Below are 14,043 nucleotides of genomic sequence, written 5' to 3' on the forward strand. Positions count from 1 at the left end.
CTCGAATGCACAAACCGTGAGATCATGACCTGAGCCGAAGTCAGATGCTTAACCAACTGAGCCACCCAGGTGCCCCTTACATCATGGTTTTTAAAACAACAGCTTTATTGCGATATAATTCACATGTGATAAAATTCACCCTTTTAGTGAATTCAGTTTTTTGCTAGCTTCAGAGTTGTGTAACCATCACTGCTATCTAATTCCACAACATTTTCATCACCCCATAGAGAAACCCTGTTTCTGTTAGCAGTCATTCTTCACCCTTTCCTGCCCCCAGTTCCTGGCAATCACTAATCGACTTTTGGTTTTGATGGATTTGACTATTTTAGACATGTCACATCAATAGAATCATATGGTTTGTGGCATTTTATGGCTGACTTCTTTCTTAGCATGATTCTCAGGGTTCATCCATGTTGTAGCATGTGTCATTCTTTCTTTTTTTTTTTTTTTTTTAGTATTTCTTTCCTTTGTATTGCTGTATAGTATTCCATTGTATGTCTAATACCACATTTTATTTATCCATTCATCTATTGACGTACATTTGGATTGTTTCCATTGTTTGGCTATTATGAATAATGCTGGCATAAACATTTGTGTTCAGATTATTGGCTATGATGAACAATGCTGGTATAAACATTTGTGTTCAGATTTTTGCGTAGACGTATGTTTTCAATTCTCTTGAGTACGTATACGTAGCAGTGCAGTTCCTGGGTCATATGATAACTCTATGTTGACCTTTTTGAAGAGCTGTCAGACTGTTTTCCACAGCGGCTGCGGCATTTTACATTCTTTCCTAACAGCAGTGTATGTGGGTTCCAATTTCGGCACATCCTCACCTTGTTAACGTTTACCTTTTTGATTAGAACCGTCCTCGTGGGTATAAACTGGTATCTGATTGTGGTTTTGATTTTCATTTCCCTAATGACTAATGATGTAGGGCATCTTTTCCTGTGCTTATTAACCATTTGTATATCTTGTTTAGATAAATGTCCATTCAAATTCTTTGCCCATTTAAAATTAGATTATTTATCCTTTTTGTTTTTTGTTTTTTGCAGTCGTAAGAGCTCTTTATATGTCCTGGATACTAGTCCCTTATGAGATATATGATTTGTAAATATTGTCTCCCATTCTCTGAGCTGTATTTTCACTTTTTTAAAGTTTTAAAATTATTTAATTAATTATTTATTTTTTTGAGAGTGCCTGAGCAGGAGAGGGGCAGGGAAAGAGGGAGACAGAGAATCCATGCAGGCTCTGTGCTGTCAGTACAGAGCCCAGCTCAGTGCTCAGACACATGAACAGTGAGATCATGACCTGAGCTGAAACCAAGAGTTGGATGCTTAACTGACTGAGCCACCCAGGTGCTCCTATGTTTTTCACTTTTTTAATGGTGTCCTGTGAAACACAAACTTTCTGAACTTTGTGGGTTTTTTAATGTCTTTAATTCTGATGAAGTCAAATTTATCTATTTTTTTCCTTTTCTTTGTGGTTTCCGTGTGGTATCTAAGAAACTATGTTACGTTTTAGTATCTGGTAACAAAGTCTACCCTCACTGCCCTCCCCCCCACACTCCCCAGGCTGGTCAGGCTGTTCTTGCATGTTTATGTTTCCACGTGAACTTTAGAATCGGCCCATCTTATTCCAAAAGCAACTCTTTTTTGTGTATTTTAAAAATTGGAATCACTGTAAATATAATGACTTGTGAGAACTGACATCTTTACAATAGCACATCTTCCTATTCCAAAGCAGGATATATGTTTACATTTATTCAGACAATTAAGTCTAGTATTCTCAAGCTTTCTCATAGATTTAGCACATTTGTCATAGTTGTGTTTTTGTTGTGGCCCATGTGAATGGAATCTCGTTTTATTTTATTTATTTATTTATTTATTTATTTATTTAATATTTATTTATTAGAGAGAGAGAGAGAGAGAGAGAGCGCAAGCTGGGGAGGGGCACAGAGAGAAAGAGGGGGACAGAGGATCCAAAGTGGGCTCCTTGCTCACAGCAGAGAGCCCGATGCAGGGCTTGAACTCAGGAACTGTGATATCGTGACCTGAGCCAAAGTCACAGGCTCTTTTTTATTTTTTAATTAGTTGATGATTGCATCCTTGCTCACAGCAGAGAGCGTGATGTGGGGCTTGAACTCAGGAACTGTGATATCGTGACCTGAGCCAAAGTCACCCCTCTTTTTGTATTTTTTAATTAGTTGATGATTGCATATAAGAAAGCTACTCACAGGGTGCCCGGGTGGCTCAGTCAGTTAAGTGTCAGACTCTTGATTTCTGCTCAGGTTGTGATCTCACTGTTAGGGAGTTCAAGCCCCACATCAGGCTCTTTGCTGGCAGCGTATACAGCCTGCTTGGAATTCTCTCTCTCTCTGCCCTCCCCCAGCTTGTGTGCGCTTTCTCTCTCTCTCTCTCAAAAATAAATAAACTTTAAAAAAAAGCTACTCACTTTTGTTTATCATATAATCAGTTTATCTTATTGTATTGATATGAAATAATTTTATTGATAATTCTTGAGTGAGTTATCTTGCATTTTCTAGATTTACAGCCATATCATCTAAAAATAATGATAATTTTACTTTGTTCTTTCCTGTTTTTATACTTCTTGGGTTTTTTTTTTCCCCTGTTGTATAATTGCACAGGCCAGTACTTCCAGAACAATGTTAAATAATGATGGTGTTAGTGGAAACCTTTCTTTTGCTCCTGACTCTTAGGGAGATGTTTGCAGTGTTTACAGATTTGCAGAGGCAGCTTTCCAACATCTTTCTTTTCTTTCATTGTGTCCTTTTTGTCAGGTTTCATGCACTGTTATGTTGGCTTCATAAAAAGAATTTGGAAGTTTTCCTGCTTTCTCTTTGCTCTGGAACAATTTAAATAGCAGGTAGAATTCACCCATGAAACCATCTGGACCTGACACTTTTTTGGGGTATAGCTCTTTGAAAACATTCTCAATGTCTTCTGCAGTATTTAATAGGTTTCAGATTTTCTTTCTCTCCCTTCCTTCCTTCCTTCCTTCCTTTCTTTCTTTCTTTCTTTCTTTCTTTCTTTCTTTCTTTCTTTCTTTCTTTCTTTCTTTCTTGACTGTATCTTTAAAAGTTCTCTGGAATTAGCTGTAATGTTTTCTATTTTCCTAGAAAATCGTCTATTCTATGCAGGGTTTAACCATTTTTGCTTTAGGTTCTCCCAGGTGAGTGCTTAGGATTCTTTTAGTTCATTTAGTGTCTATGGTGATTTCTCAATTCTCATTTCTTATTTTGTGTATTTGATCTTGAAAAAGTGGGTGGGAGGTCTTTTCCTGTAGGACTGTCTGTTTCTACGGCCAGTCTGAGGCTGAGGGTTCCCAATTATGAAATCCCCCGCCCTCCAGCTGGTGTGATTCTGTTCAAGATGGCATAAGACCAATATTTCTTCCTTTACCTGGCTTTAGCTGTGATGGATTGTTTGCCATGTGCCAGGCACCATGCTAAGCTTTTTACTTTTGTTTTCTTGTTGAATTCTCACACCATCTCAAGAGATCGGCGGAACTGCGTTTTTCCTATTTTACCAACAAGGAAAAAGAGACTGAGTGAGAGTCAGTAACTTACCCAAGGTCCCACAGCTAGTAGCTGGCAAAGCTGGGATTCTGACCAGGTCTGTCTGTGTCAGGACCCATCGGAAGTCCTGGGCTCCTGCCCCACCCCACCGCCATTCTCCACTTGCCTTTCCCCTTGCCTGGGATATCAGCAGCATAGGACTGCCCCAAGGTAGTGGACTTCTAACTTAGGCCCATGTTTTCTGCACTTCTGGTGTGCCTCATAGTGTGAACCCCTTCCATGTCTTAGATATGTATATTTTTAAGTTTATGTATTTATTTTGAGAGAGACAGACAGAGCGTGAGTAGGGGAGGGGCAGAGAGAGAGAGGGAGGGAGAAACCTAGGCAGGCTCTGCATGGCGAGGTCAGTGCACAGAACATGACGCAGGGCTTGAACCTACGAAACCATGAAATCCTGACCTGAGTGGAAGTCGAGAGTCAGACGCTTAACTGACTGGGCCACCCTGGTGCCCCAATATGTTTTGAGGGCTTGCTCTGTGCTAGCCACAGTGCTAGATGCTGGGAAAACAGCTCTCAGGTGTCATGCTTATAATCTAGTGGGGAAGGAGCTATGTCACCAGTTGAATGAAGATGCTCATTTAAATAGCTTTTCCACCTTCCCGCCCCCCAAAACCCAGTCATCAAATCATAGTGCCTTGAGGGACAATTGTAGAGAGAGCCCTGGACTGGTTTGGATCACAGATGTCTGGCCCTTAATAGCTTTGTGACCAAGACTTGCCACTTTGTTCCTCTGAGCCTCCATTCCACATCTCTAAGACATGAATAACATCACACATTTTTCACATGGTAGGCATACATCTTTTGGTTGATGGGTGTCTCTCAAGGATGCTTGACAGTGTTGTTCCATTTTTTTCTCTCTTATTGTAACATAAAATAATAGCGTGTCCTATGGATGGTCTTAGATTTGATCACATACGACACATATGACACATGGTTGTTGTAAGAAGGACGTGGCATAAAAGAAAGAGGAAAGTCCTGTGTAAATTTCAGTTAAATAGTGCAGAAAGCACGGGTTGGGATTCTCATCCAGAGTCGGCCACCACTGCCTTGCTGAGTCACTGTGAGTGGGTTTTACCTGGACTGTGTGGTCCCTCAGATTTCCTTCTCTGGTCTTCCTTCTCAACAAAATGAGAGATTTATTTAATTTATTAATTCAGCCAACATCTCCTGAGCACATTTTGTAGGCCAGGCACAGTGCCCCTGGGCCACGGGAGTGCCTGGCTCAGCAGCATGCCGACAGGGAGCAAGATTTTCCTTGGGAGCAGTGCTATGACAAAAGTAGAGACAAGAAGCCCGAGCTGGTCTCATGGGGTTTTTCCAGCTTTAAATTCTGTTCTTCTGGAAGTAGGAGGGCCGGATAGGGCAGGTGCGTTTGGAGAGGCCATATGGTATAGGGGCTAATACACAGGCTTTGGGGTCGGACAGTCTTGGGCCAGCACTTTCTAGCTGTGTGACCTTGGGGCAATGAGTTAGCCAGGCTCAGCCTTAGGAACCTTACTGTAAAATGAGAGTGAGAATAGTCTCCATCTCATAGGATTCTCATGAGTATTGAATGAAATACGTAAATCACTTAGCTCAGCACGGAGTAATAATAAACAACTAATGAATGGTAGCCTTCCTTTCTTCCTCCCTCCCTCCCTCCCTCCCTCCCTCCCTCCCTCCCTCCCTCCCTCATTCTTCCTTTTCTGCCTCACCCTCCTTCTCTTCTCCTTCCCCAGTTTACTTTCTGTACTTGAGAAGCAAAAATCTATTTGTGCAGGAATCCCTTGTCCAAAATTTCCTACTTTCTATCTGGAGGTTGGCACAGAAAAAACAACTCTGGTGGATAAATTGGCCTTTCCTGCTGCTGGTCTTTGCAGTGGCTCCTGTCCTTGCTGACAGTTTCTAACATCTGTCTGTCTTGACTGCCCACTGGCCGAGGGGACTCAGCCAGGGCATTTTCCTCAGCGAGGCAGGAGAGACACAGAACTCAAGGCCTAGGTACTTCTTCAGGGCCTAGGAAAAAGTTTGAAATCCAAAAAAAGTTATTGGCTCCAAAATGTGAAAAGGAAACTGTAAAATCAAGAAATGTTTAATTAAAAACCTATTAAACGTAACAGCATGTTAACATCATTAATTGTTGAAATTTACTGTTTCTTTATGTTTGAAAACAATTTGCAGGTTGGATTTTTCTCACTTTGCAAGAGTTCCCAAATATGTACAATAGTTACTGAGAAATTATAGCCAATTATAAATTAAGTGAGTTGTTCACCAGTTGTAATTAAATGAGTATGTTTAGCCAGATTCAATAGCAAAAGTTATAAAAGGCCCCTTCAAAAATTTTGTAGTTAAAATTGTTCTTATGGAATATGTTAAAGTGTTTTAAACAATGTAAGGCCTCTCTAGGGCCTAGGAAAGTCTTTAAAATGCTTATGCTGTACTTGGGAGGCCATTAACCCTCTTTTTAGTTGTTTCCCTCCTAGGATAGCTGATTTCTCTAGCCCTTTGCCAGACATCTAGTATTTAGAATTTGTAATAATTTTTGAAAATATTCATAGTAATAATAAAAAATTTCAGGACATTAAACTATAGATCAGTTTGATCTCAAGTAGTTTAAAAAATTCATATGTACATTAACAAAAAAACACTAGAAAGAAATATACTAGAATGTTAATAGACTCTCTTGGTAGAACAACATGCGTAATTATCTTTTCTTTTTTATAGTTTTCAGACTTTCCAAATTTTCTACAATGAAAATGCATTACAATCAGAAAAACAATTTTGGTAGTTAAAAAATTTTTTTCTTACTACAAAAGTAATTTATGCTCATTATAGAAAAATCACAAAATACATATAAGCATAAGGAAGGAAAAGAAACATGCAAATTCCACCCACCCAGAGACAACCACTGGGTCCTTCCAGACCTTTTTTATGCATACATAAACATTTATATTTTTGTCACAAAATGGGATCATTCTGTACATAGTACTGTTTTGAAACCTGCTTCTTTCCCTCACAATGTATATTGAGAACATTTTTTTTAACGTCAACAGTACGTTTCTGTAAGATGATTTTAATGGCAGCAAACCACATTTTGAGGATTAACCATAATTTACATAACCTCTAATTATTAGACATGTATATTGCTTTCAAATTTTCTTCATTACAAAGAATACTGTAAAGAAAATATTTTAAAGCATCTAAGAAGTCTTTATTTTCATAAGGAAATCATGGAACACTACCCCACAGACATTTATTTTTGAATGATGCCAGGCTAAGGATCCAAAGGAGTTTGAGCAGTGATTCGTGCTCTGGAGGAATCCCCAGTTCAGGGGGAGACAGTGGCGGGAGTCATGAACTCTGCCTGAGAAGACCAGGGAGGATGACTTCTCTGGAAGGATGGCATTGAGCCTGGTACTTGAGGATTGGGTAGGAGTTCACCAGGCACCCACCAGGGTGGGGTGAACAGGGGGACCTTTATAGGCACAGACAACAGTTCAGGAGAAAATGGGAAGGTAGCCTTTAATTTAGAGCCCGTGTGATGTACTGGGTACTTTTACATACGTTTTCTCATGGAATCCTCACATCAACTTTGCAAAGGAACCATTATCATTCTTATTTCCCAGCCAAAGAAAGTGAGGGTACGTGTTTGTTTCCAGAGGGAGAGCCAGGATTTAGACGTGGGCTCACTTTAAAGTCCAAGCTCTTTCTTTCTTCCTTTCTTCTCTTTTTCCTGATGGTAGCCGAGGCAGTTCTGTGCTCCCAGGGAAGGTAGGAAAAGGCCTATTTCGTTTTCTTTTCATGTGACTTTTCTTGGTAGCAAACATCCCAGCTATTTTAAGGCCTGCGCTATCCTTGCCACATAGAAGGACTTAAGTCCCAGTGCTCTTCGGTCTCTAATCCTTACAGAGTTTGAAAGAGAGGTGGGAGCATCCAGCCGCCATCTTGGGTGCTGTCCTTTGCCACCCCTTGAGTGAGCCTATCTCTTCACTGTACCTCATTTATCTTGGCGGGGAGACACAAAGTTAAGTTCAGAGGGGCATGTTTTAGGAATGGTGAGACATTAAGTGGGGAATGAGCATGGGGAAGGGGGTGGGGAAAAGTGGAAGCTGAGGGCCAAGGAGGTGAGCTAGACAGCTGGACCATGCTAAGGCCTATGTTCCTGACGTTCCATGCTAAGGGACTGACATGGTCAAATGGCTCCTTAGAAGAAGAATCAGACTGCTCTGGAAAGGATAGTTTGTCCTAGAGAGATACAGGTGTTGGAGAAAACATGATATGGACCCAAAATAATAATAGCTAACATTTTTTGATTGCCAGGCACTGTTCTATGCATTTAAAATATTCTTAATCCTTATGGGGTAAGTGCTATTATTTATCCTTGTTTTCCAGGTGAGAAAATTGAAGCACAGAGAAGTTAAGTAACTTGTCCAAAGGCACAGAGTAAGTGGAAAAGCTGAGATTTAGACTAAGGCAGCCTATTCTTAACCTTCCATCTCGCATAGCTGTTGCGGAGCTGAATGAAGCAACCTGTTAGCTCTGCTTACAGGGGGCCTGTAAGTCTCATCATCAGCTCAGAGTTGAACTTGTGAAACATAGTGCACTGTCAATAAATGGGATTTGTTAATATTTATTAGGATATTATAGTTATATGTAATATATTTCATGTATACTATTAGAATTACAATATTAATTGCATTAATGATTCACTGTGGAAGAGATGAATATGAACTAAAGTGGCAGCACAGGAGTGGAGAGGAAGAAATGTTTCTGAAGTAGAATTGGTGATACAATGTGGGGTGAGGAGTGGAAGGGGAGGATTCTGGGTAGGTGACTCGGTTTCCAGGTTGGACAGCAGGAAGAGTTTGGGGTCAGTAATGAGGGCTGGCCTGGGGGGGTTGTAGAAGAGAGTTATGCTTGGGCCATATTCATTTGAGGGGGTCCATGGGCCTTAACCTTGGCCCTGAAGAGCTCCTCTTGTGAGAATCTTATAAAGTTTATTCTTCTGATTTAGATAGCAAAACTAACAGGTTTACAAACTTCTCACATGCTAATTAAAAAACTAATTAAAACCCATCAGTTCTAAAAGGCATATGGTTTATTTAAGGTTGATCCAAGCTCGATGTTTGGTTAAACAGTGTTTTAATAAATCATAAAACGAATTGGCTCTAATGATACGAGTATGGTTTTCCAATTTACTGGATATGCTTCACATGTGTTTTTTTCCCATTTGAAAGACATTAAATGATACTTTTGAATGTTCTTCTCTATCTTTAAACCTGATAGAGAGATAGATAGACCAGACTGAAGATTTTATTTTTTGTGTGCTGTTTATAAAACAAACACACTTAAGAAAGACATTAAATGAGATAGTGTAGATAAAAATTCCTACTATCTCACGATCATTTTAAAATTAGTTTCCTTGGGGTGCCAGGGTGGCCTGGTTGGTTAAGCTTCTGACTTCGCCTCAGGTCATGATCTCATGGATTATGGGTTCGGGTCAGGCTCTGTACTGACAGCTCAGAGCCTGGAGCCTGCTTCAGAATCTGTGTCTCCCTCTCTCTGTGCCCCACCCCTGCTCACTCTCTGCTTCTCTCTGTCTCTCAAAAATAAATAAACGTTGAAAAAAACTTAAAAAAATATTAAAATTAGTTTTCTTTTCCTTGAACCCCTCAGCAACTCCGTGGGGTAGGTGTGGTCTTTACCCCCATTTTACAGAAGAGGTAACAGGCATAATCAAGAGAAGTGAAGGGACACATACAAGATGGCTTTGCAAAGAAGTTGAAAGTCAGAACCCATACCTAGGTCTCCTCCACTGTTGCTGTATAATAAATTATCCCCAAATGTAGCAGCTTAGAACAGTAAATATGTATTATCGCCCAAAGCTGGTAGAGGTCGGAGTCTGTGAATGGCTTAGCTTGGTGGTCTGGCTCAGGGTTTCTCAGGAGGTTGCTCTCAGGCCCCTGCCAGGGACTGCAGTCTCCAGGGCAGGAGGTGCCATCTCCAAGCTCACTCAAGGGGCTTTTGGCCAGAGGCTTTGGCTCCTTGGCAAGTGAGCCTTTCTGTGGGGTTGCTTAGGACACAGTTAGGGTTAGACCTGGGAAAGAAAAAGAAAGGTCAAGGGAGGGGGAGGGGCGAGGGTGGGGAGGGGCAGCAACTAAGTTGGAAGTCATAACCTCATCTCCATAGTAACATCCCATCAGTTCTGCCACGTTCTACTCCTTAAGAGTGAGTCACCAGGCCAGCCTACACTCCAGGGCAGGGGAGTGCACAAGAGTGTGGGCGCCACGAGGCAGGGAACCCCAGGGGCCACGTTGGAGGCTGCCTACCACAGGCACCTTTTCCACTCCATGATATCATATCTTGTCATCTTTGCAGCTACTCCCAAAAGGAGTACTTTATGAACTTCCTGAAGTTGCAATGTGGCCAGTTTGGGGGGATTTATATTTTCTGTAGACAGACAATAGCATTGAACTACTTAGCAAACCAGGAAGTGGAAAGTGGTTATAAAGGAATCCAATTACTTTCATTGCCAAGGCAGTGTAAAATGCAACATGTAAAAATGGACTTAATTGGTGAAAAATTAATTAGACGATTAAACTTATTTCTGCTTAAATACATTTAGGTGTTAATTGGTAATTTGACTTGAGGTTTATTTTAAGGTGGATTTGTTATCCTGACTCTGTCCTTTAAGAAATGATCTCAGTTTAATATGCCAGGAGCATTCCCGGTCTTGCTAAGAAACAATGTCTAGTTCATTGTCATGGTTCTTCTCCAGATGGGACCGATCAGGGTCAGATTGGCCCAGAGAGCAAAAAGGCATTTGCTTTGGAAGACCCATCAAGAGGAAAATCTTTCTATTGCCTGAGGGGCTTTTCTGGGAAGGCTGAATGGTAGTGGGAATGGCGTAGGATTACAAGTGGAAAATAGAGGGACTCCTTAGATTTCTCTACTCTGTGACTTTGGGTGAGTTACTTATGCTGTCTGGGTTTCGTTTTCTACATCTGTAAAATGAGGTGGTGAGAGTACATAATGTCTGAGGTCACTTCACCCATAAAATTCTATGATTGTCAAGTACAGTGCTCTCACTACAGGAGGGAAACTCTGCAAGGGTTTTCTTTTCCTTAAAAAAAGAAGAAGAAGAAGAAGAAGAAGAAGAAGGAGGAGGAGGAGGAGGAGGAGGAGGAGGAGGAGGAGAGGAGAAGAAGAAGAAGAAGAAGAATTCTTAGCCTTATCAGTTTGCAAGAATTTGTTTCACAGGGTATCTTATGCTCTGGTTAAACACACTGGGTTGAATACATGTTTACTTGCAAGTTCTCTTAAAATCCCATTTAAATGGACAAGGAGAATGGGCAAAGAGACATCAGTGGACAAGAGAAAGGATGGTAGGAGCAGGTACTCAAACCCTGCAGGGAAAAATGCCCACAAGAAGTCAAAAAGCTTGCCTAACAGAATCCCAGAAAGGCCCAGGCATTTCAGGGAGTCACAGAAGGAGGAGTGAGGGTGAAACTTAGTGATGAATTAAATTCGGTAGGAATGGGTGAATCAACGGTGACATCCCCTTTGCTCCACCCCCTACCCCCACCTCTTCCCTCTCTCACCACCTCCAGGCAGGAGACTGGAAGATTCTTCTCTGGAAAAACTAAGCAATCCCAGAGGAAGGAGCTGCCCCGTGAAAAAGCTAGTGTGCCACCAGAGCACCTAACAGTGAACTCCACCAGTTGACAAGCCCCAAGTCACACACAGAGCCCTCCATCAGCCTGTAGTGCCTCCCTCTCAGTGTAGATCCTCAGCCAAAGATCACCAGGCATGTGAACAAAGCTTCCTGACAAGGAAGATGTCAGGAATTTTCTTCAGGTAAATGAGGCAATGCTCATTCAGATTTCTGCTCAAATGTCACTTCATCAGAGAGACTTCCCCTGGACAGAACCTTCCACTACTCTCTACCCTTCACTCTGCCTAATATCAGAGAGAACAGAAAAATGGAAGGGAGAACATTATTAAAATAAGTAATAGGAAAATTTTCCCCAGAACTGAAGGTTATGAATTTCTAGTTTGACAGGGTCCATTGGGTGCCAAGCACGATGACAGAAAAAGACCCCACTGAGGCATATCGCTGTGAAATTTTAGAACCCTAGAGATGAAGAAAAAAAATCCTAAAAACTTCTCAAGACACAAGGTAGGTTTCTTGTTTTGTTTTTGTTTTTGTTTTTGTTTTTACAAAGGATCAGCAATCAGAATGGCCTCATAATGCTCAATAAAAACATCAGAAGCTGGAAGAAAATAGAGCAAGCTATCAAAATCCTGAGGGGAAATGATCCCAACCTGTAATTCTGTATTCAGTTCAATTATCAATGAAAAGCTGAAGGGAGGTAAAGACATTTTTAGATAACGCAGCATTATTTTTCTTGGAATAAACCAAGCTAGAAGGTGACATGGGATTCAGAGGGTCTAAATCAGGAGAGTGGCGAAGGAAGCTTCTAGGATTCGAGGTGCTGGTCAATGGAGACAACCAGTACAGTGGAAGGAAAAAGCAGTTAGGGAGGTCTGTGAGAAAAAACGGAATGAGTAGAGATGATCTGAATTGCTTGGTTTGAGGAAATGTCAAAGTGCTGTTAGAAGGCCTGAGAAAAATAATTGCTTGGTATCCAGAATACTAAGCAAGTGAAAAAAAAAAAGAGGTAATTATTAACTTTGGGGTAAACAAAAAGTTGTCCAAGAAGAGAAGCATATCTTGGTACACTAGCTCAAGTGAGGAAAAATGATATAATCATAATAAGGTCAACATTAAGTGTTAACATAAGCAGGAATTATAACCACCTTGAGCATAAGAGGGGAACAGGTACTGCTTTAGAAAAGCAAACTCCTCCTTCATCAGGCTGGCCAATAGTTGATGGGGAACTCGACAGATGGAGACATAGCATCTAAGTTTGTCCTTTAGAGTTATGAAGGTAAACACCAGAAAAAATATGCAAATTAGTGATCATGGTGGCCTCTGGAGTGAAGAGGATCTGATTTTCATTAAAGGTCTATTTAGCAAAATTTAACTCCTTAAACTAAGAGCAATCGTTACTTTGAGAAAGATAAAAGTGAAGTTTTGAAGCTTTGCAACTCTTGTATGCACCCCTCCTTCATCAGCCCGTGTGAACAGAATAAAATCTCCACTCGAGGTTAAGACCTGGCTCAGGCTTACCCTTCTCCCTGAGTTTGATGTGAGGAGGTCTGGAGAGGTCGTCTTGCTCACAGACCTCACCCCTGCTGGTGATGGATGTCTACCATGTGGCAATGGTGGGGAAGAGAGAGCAGTGGACTGGGGTTAAAAGATTTCGGTTCAAATTTAGTTTCTGCCGCATGTTAGCCACTTGGTGTTAGAAAAAAACTCATCTCAAATATTCCCTGTGCACCCATAAGACAGCTGTTAGACACTGGGGGTACACATCCCTGTCTTTGGGGAGATTAAGGAAGGGGATAAGTTAGCTTCTTCACGGATACGGGCTGCTGGCTGGCTCAATCAGTAGAGCACATGACTCGCTCGCTCTCTCTCTCTTTTTAAAATTTCAATCCAAGTTAGTTAACATACAGTGTAATAGTGATTTCAGGAATAGAATTTATTGATTCATCATTTATATATAACATCCAGTGCTCATTCCAACAAGTGTCTTCCTTAATGCCCATCACTCCCTCTTAGCCCATCCCCCCACCCAACACCCCAACAGCAACCCTCAGTTTATTCTTTATATTTAAGAGTCTCTTATGGTTTGTCTCTCTCTCTGTTTTTTATATTATCTTTGCTTCCCTTCCCTATGTTCATCTGTTTTGCATCTTAAATTCCACATATGAGTGAAATCATATGATATTTGTCTTTCTCTGATTGACTTATTTCACTCAGCATAATACACTCTAGTTCCATCCACATTGTTGCAAATGGCAAGATTTCATTCTTTTTGACTGCTGAGTAATATTCCACTGTATATATATACCTCATCTTTTTTATCCATTCATCACTTGAGGGGCATATGGGCTCTTTCCATACTTGGACTATTGTCGATAGTGCTGCTATAAACATTGGGGTGCATGTGCCCCTTTGAATCAGCACTCCTGTATCCTTTGACTAAATACCTAGTAGTGCAATTTCTGGGTCATAGGGTAGTTCTATTTTTAATTTTTTGAGGAAACTCCATACTGTTTTCCAGAGTGGCTGCACCAGCTTGCATTCCCACCAGCAGTGCAAAAAGGGTTCCCCTTTCTCTGCATCCTTGCCAACATCTGTTGTTGCCAGAGTTGTTAATTTTAGCATCCTGACAGGTGTGAGGTGGTATCTCATTGTGGTTTTGATTTGTATTTCCCTGATGATGAGTGATGTTGAGCATTTTTTCATGTGTCTGTTAGCCATCTGGATGTCTTCTTTGGAGAAGTGTCTGTTCATGTCTTTTGCCCATTTCTTTACTGGATTATTTGTTTTTTGG

At 41.0% G+C, this 14,043-nt stretch overlaps 1 long non-coding RNA gene across 3 annotated transcripts in view; it reads left to right on the forward strand.

Annotated features, from left to right (window-relative positions):
• Positions 1 to 14,043, forward strand: part of LOC113603367 (uncharacterized) — a 72,814-nt gene that overhangs the window by 12,974 nt on the left and 45,797 nt on the right. For 2 of the 3 annotated variants that reach the window (XR_008290361.1, XR_008290363.1), the window contains exon 2: positions 11,632 to 11,756. This is a non-coding gene — a long non-coding RNA (uncharacterized LOC113603367). Of the gene's footprint in view, positions 1 to 7,969; positions 8,021 to 11,631; positions 11,757 to 14,043 lie in introns of all 3 variants that reach the window. The other variant, XR_008290362.1, reaches the window with a different exon arrangement.

The sequence above is a fragment of the Acinonyx jubatus genome, chromosome D1 (assembly GCF_027475565.1).
Source record: "Acinonyx jubatus isolate Ajub_Pintada_27869175 chromosome D1, VMU_Ajub_asm_v1.0, whole genome shotgun sequence".
Lineage (NCBI taxonomy): Eukaryota > Metazoa > Chordata > Mammalia > Carnivora > Felidae > Acinonyx > Acinonyx jubatus.